Here is a 6,000-nt window from a genome sequence, read left to right as displayed (position 1 = left end):
AACAGGCACCAAACCCCACTGGGACGAATCCCACTCCATGGTGTAAGCCCCTTGCACAGCAGCCTGTAAGCTCTGCATGTAGCCAAACCCCACACCAGTCAGTCTGAGGATCAGTCACACCTACTGATATGCCAATGGCAATCAAGGCTTAACAACCCACACAAGGGACACTCCTGGAGCAACCAGAGCAGGTGACCAGGGAGACGATGCCAGGGCTCCACAAGCACCTTCTACATGAGGCCACCTGGCAAAGACTGGGAGATGCAGCAGATCTAAGTAATACATAGAAACAAACAGAGACGCAGCCAAAATGAGCAAACAAAGAAGCATGTCCCGAATGAAATAACAGGAGAAAACTCCAGAAAAAGTACTAAATGAAATGGAGGGAAGCAACCTACCAGAGACAGAGTTTAAAACAATGGTTATAAGGATGCACAAGGAGCTTAGTGAGAACTTCAACAGAGAGATAGCAAGCATAAAAAAAGGACATAGAAACCATAAAAAAGAATCAATCAGAAGTGAAGCAAACAGTAACTGAAATGAAGAATGCACTAGAAGGAATCACCAGCAGACTAGATGAAGCAAAGGATTGAATCAGCAATTTGGAAGATAAGGTCTCAGAAAACACCCAATTGAAACAGCAAAGTGAAAAAAAGAATCTAAAAAAAAAAAATGAGGATAGCTTATGTTCCTCTGGGACAACACCAAATGTTCCAATATTCGCATCAGAAGGGTACCAGAAGGAGAAAAGAGAGTGAAAGAAATTGAAAACTTGTTTGAAGAAATAATGACTGAAAACGTCCCTAACCCGGTGAAGGAAATAGACACACAAGCCCAGGAAGCACAGAGAGTCCCAAACAGCATGAATTCAAACAGGCCCACACCAAGACACATCATAATTAAAATGTCAATGGTTAAAGATAAAGAAGAATCCCAAAAGCAGCAAGAGAAACATAACTAGTAACTTATAAGGGAGCTCCCATTATATTGTCAGCTGCTTTCTCAACAGAAACTTTGCAGGCCAGGAGAGATTGGCACAAAATATTCAATGTGATGAAAAGCAAGAACCTACAACCAAGACTACTCTACCCAGCAAGGCTGTCATTTAAAATCAAAGGACAGATAAAGAGCTTCCCAGACAAGAAAAATCTAAAGGAGTTCATCACCACCAAACCAGTATTATGAGGAATTTTAGAGGGACTTGTTTGAGTAGAAGAAGAAAAAGATAAAAAATATGAATAAAGAAATAGCAATAACTACGTATCTATCAGCAATTACTTTCAATGTAAACGTATTAAATGCACCAATCCAAAACATATAGTGGCTGAATGGATAAGAAAACAAGGCCCTTACATATGCTGCCTACAAGAGACTCACTTCAGACTGAAAGACACACACAGACTAAAAGTAAAGGCATGGAAAAAGTTATTTCATGAAAATTAAAACAAATAAAATCTGGGGTAGCAATACTTATATCAGGCAAAATGGACTTTAAAACAAAAACTATAACAAGGGACAAAGAAGGACCCAGTAATCCCACTTCTGGGTATTTACCTGAAAAAACCCAAAATGCTACTTCGAGAGGAGTTTTGCATCTATATCTTTATTGCAGCATTGTTTACAGTGGCCAAGATGTGGAGGCCGCCTGTCCACTGATGGAAGAACGGATAAAGAAGGGGTGGTACATATATATTATGGAATATTGCTCGGCCAGGGAAGGGCATGGGTTCTCACCATTTGCAGCAGCATGGATGGACCTGGAGGGTATTGTGTTGAGAAGAGCATCAGACAGAATAGACAGATACAATGTGATTTTGCTTATATATGGAATCTAAAGAACAAAATAACAAACAAAACAGAAACAAACTTATAGCTACAGAGAACATTGTGATGGTTGCCAGATGGGAGAGGGTTTGAGGGAGTGGGTGAAAAGGCAAATGGATTAAGAAGTACAAATTTGTTGTTACACAGTAGTCATGGGGATGTAGGTTATATAGCATAAGGAATATAGTCAGTAATATTGTAATAACTATGTATATTGTCATATGGGTACTAGATTTGTTGAGGTGATAAATGGGAGGGGGGTTGGGGGCAGGGTGAAAAAGATGAAGGGATGAAGAAGTACAAACTGGCAGTTACAAAATAGTCATGGGGATGTGAAGCAAAGCATAGGGAATATAGTCAATAATATGGTAATATAGTAACGATGTATGGTGCCAGATGGGTACTAGACTAGTCAGAGGGATCACTTCTTAAATTATACAAATGTATAACCACTATTCCGTGCACCTAAAATTAATATAAAATACTACTGAGTGTCAACTGTAATTGAAAAATTATAAAGGGGGGAAGTAAAAAGAAAGAGAAAAAATTCCTTATCTTAACCAGCTTATTATCAGTCTTGAATAATATGATTATTTGGCTGAAGTTGATCTACAGTGAATTATTATTTTAGGGAAATTTGACCAATTATAAGAAAGATGAATAAATACTTATATTTCAAAAATAAATTGAAAAATAAAAACAGAAATAAAATATTATGATTCCATGCCCAAGTTTAAATTTTGAAGACATGCTGCTCCACTCTAAAGTAATGACTTATTGAAATACAACGGTCCTCTTGCAGTTTCATGTTCCTTCTAGGTGTATTATTGGTATCACCATACACATATCTTGTTATTTTGCATAATTATCTTCAGCCTATTGGATAGGTTTCATTGAAGGAAAATGGGGACAGGGATGGAATTCACCTAAGACCATGGGATATCTTTTTTTGAGTAGATTTGTTTGAGGTAATTTCTATTGAGATTTAAGCTTTATATTTGTAGTTAAATCATCATTGATTCTGTTCCAGTGTATTTAGTACTCACTTTCTCTAATTCTTAAACTTCACGTTTTGCAATGAGGACACACTGGTTGTCGTTTTTTTTTTTTTTTTCATTTTCTCAATAATGTCCACTGTGTTCAGTAAATTTCTACTGGGTTTTTATCTTGTATAATTTTTCTATAAATTTTTAAATGACTAAATATGAACATTGGGGCTGTTTTTTGTGTGTTATGTTCACAGTTACTGCAGCAGAGTCTTAAGAACCCTGGAGTCTTTAGCTCATGTTGACGTAGCCTCCTGCCTGACAGGGAGAGGTCTCCCTGAATACTTCACGCATAATGATTCAATGGTCAGAATCGGGGTTGGAGGCGGCCTGACACTGACAGCTGTGGAGGATTTCTTGATTACTAACTACAACATGTTCTGCCGGTGTCGGGGTATCTTTTCTCTCTGCTTCATCTGTTCTTTGACCAGAGCAAAATGCATTTTTCTTTTTGTCACAATATCCCCACTGTTAATAAATTACTTTTTGTTCCTCTAAAGCCCGCTCTTTCCTCCTGTGGCTGTGAAACGCTCCCTGGCCAACCTGCTCGTCCCGTTCACCAGCCTCTCCTGAGGTCGCTCTCACGTCACCCTCAGCCTTTCTTGGCAGTTATTACACCTCTTTAGACTCCTTCCTTACCAGGTAGTTTGTACCATGCCTCCTATCTTTGATTTTTATATTTTCCATTTCAACTCCATTGTGTCCTTTCTACGTGCTTGTTCCTTCAAAGAAAGCCTTACGTCGAGCCATACATCACTTTCTGTAAAGAATAATAGGAAAGAAAATACAATAGGTATGTTTCCTTTCATTCCTCACATCGAATTTGGTTTCTGCTACTCAGTGAGAGCCCAAATTCCCATCTCTGTCCTCATCTCCATTGTGGAAAGAAGCCCCATGTTACAGGACAGAGCGCCTCTCCTGGAGGGTGCTGTCTCTGTCAGCAGGTGGCAAGTAGAGCAATATGCTTGTCCGCGTGGCTGCGTACTTGGGGACAGGTATTCTCAGGGAGAGAGCGTTGTCCTGTGAGCCACTTCTCTTCAGGGCAGATCACAATCATGATGACTTGGGGTCAGATGTCCTAGGCAAAAGTGTCCCATCCCTTTGCATCTAAGCAACTTAGGAAGACAATTCCGAAACCATCTCTCTACTTTCATAACTTCTAATCCCACTTTATTTTCCAGATTGTTTTCCAGATATTTTTCTAGATTGTTGCTCATTCAATGCTTGTGTTTATATGTTTTAATAATGATAATAAAGAACACTACATACTCAAGGCAGTTCCTCTGCCCTCTTGTTTTTCATGATCCATTCCCACACTTGCAAGGATCATTGTTTGATTTCAACCCCAGTCCCACAAAGAGAGAGGACCCCTACTGGCAGTCTAATATTATAAATGAGAATTCCACCGAGCCACTGTTACCATGAAAAGGCCAGAAGATGGAATCAAGGTCATGCTGAAGAGGATAAAGTATGTCCTGATTTGTAAAAGTTGGGAGGTGGATATAAAGTCAATTTGGTAAAGCTGTCCTTTCCCAGGCAGGTGCTTGTACAGAACTGGCACCAGATGTTTAGGTAAGACCCGGAAAAGTAATAATAGCAACCATTTCTAGAAGAATCTTCAGTGTGGCTCATTATGGTGGATGCTTACCATGGACTCATCAACTCACTTCCTCCTCATGAAAGTCCTTCAGGTTGTGGGATATTATCAGCCATCTGACCATCAAGAAAACAGAAACAATGAGGAATTAGAAAATATACACAAGTGCACTAATTGGTAATTTGGTCTAAAACCAACTTCATAGAGATTTTATTGCTTTGATAAATATTTCTTCTTTAAGACAAGATTGGCCAAATAAACTTTCAGTATTCAGGATATTTTTAAAAACATTTTGCCGAATATACATTCATCCAATTAAAAATCAGAGCTCTATCAAAGTATTTATTCCATAAAGTGACCTATTCTTATTTACAAAGTAATTCCTTAAAGAATTAAATATATATATTTTTTTGTATATTTTCATATGGAAGATTTGTTTTCAACAACATCATTGTCACAAAATTTTGTAGTTTGTGTGTGTGTGTGTGTATGTGTGTGGGTGTATTTGAGACTTTTCTCTATTCCTATTGTGAATTATCACAGCGTGTTTGGACAGAGATATGGGTTACATGTGTGCATACCACAACCAATTCCAAATGCGTTTCTGTTCCGTAGGTTTCTTAATCTAATACAAATAATTTTTCCCATGATTCTGGGTTCCATCAATATTTGTCTTCTTAATTTCATTGTAAAAATAAACAATTTTATCTTCAGCAATAAACTTTTTTTAAAATTAAAGTTTATTGGGGTGACAATTCTTAGTAAAGTTACATAGATTTCAGGTGTACAATTCTGTAGTACATCATCTATAAATCACATTGTGTGTTCACCACCCAGAGTCAGTTCTCCTTCCATCACTATATATTTGATAGCAATAAACTTCTTAACCAAATTATCTACAGCGTCCACAATAATGTCAGATCTTTCAGTTTCTGACACAGAAAACTTAGCTGGTTGTATGATTTAATTGGTTTCTCGGGGCCCCTGGCAGCGGTCCGCAGAGGAACCCCCACCAAGGGGATGATTGTTGCACTTTCGTTCACTCGCTGGAAGCTTGGATTTGTGAAAGAAGATTCGTCATAAGAACACTGTTTGATCCAAAGAACGTTTCTGCTCCCTGTGTGGTATCAAACACACCTTCAGCAACGAGTAAACCATCATCGTTAGGCACAGGCTTCATTTTCATCTAAATCACAGAAGACAAGGAAATAATGAGAAGTGTCACAGGCTGGAGAGGGCCTGAGAGACCCAATGTTAACACTACATACAACATGTGCTAGATATTAGGCGGGCAAAGGCGTTAGGAAAAACGGACAAGTGGGGAACCAGACCTGCACTTCAGTTAATCGTGTGGCACCAGTATGAACGTCCTGGCATCCACAATGGGGTCGTGATTACAGAAGCTGCCAACACAGATAAGCGGAAACTGCTCTGAAGGGCACATGGAGACTCTGAACAACTTCTGAAACTTTTTTGTACATCAATTTATTTCAAATAAAAAGTTATACAAAATGTTGATATTTACGTAGAAGT

At 38.5% G+C, this 6,000-nt stretch overlaps 1 long non-coding RNA gene across 1 annotated transcript in view; it reads right to left on the bottom strand.

The window, feature by feature from the left end:
* Positions 1-5,217: 5,217 nt before the first annotated feature.
* LOC308505547 overlaps positions 5,218-6,000 on the bottom strand; it is a 110,629-nt gene continuing 109,846 nt past the window's right edge. The window contains exon 3 of the long non-coding RNA XR_013994579.1: positions 5,218-5,653. This is a non-coding gene — a long non-coding RNA (uncharacterized lncRNA). The remainder of the gene's footprint in view (positions 5,654-6,000) is intronic.

The sequence above is a fragment of the Rhinolophus hipposideros genome (assembly GCF_964194185.1).
Source record: "Rhinolophus hipposideros genome assembly, chromosome: 12".
Taxonomy (NCBI): domain Eukaryota; kingdom Metazoa; phylum Chordata; class Mammalia; order Chiroptera; family Rhinolophidae; genus Rhinolophus; species Rhinolophus hipposideros.
Note: the sequence above shows the minus strand (reverse complement) of the source record. Positions and strands in the feature narration are given on the sequence as shown.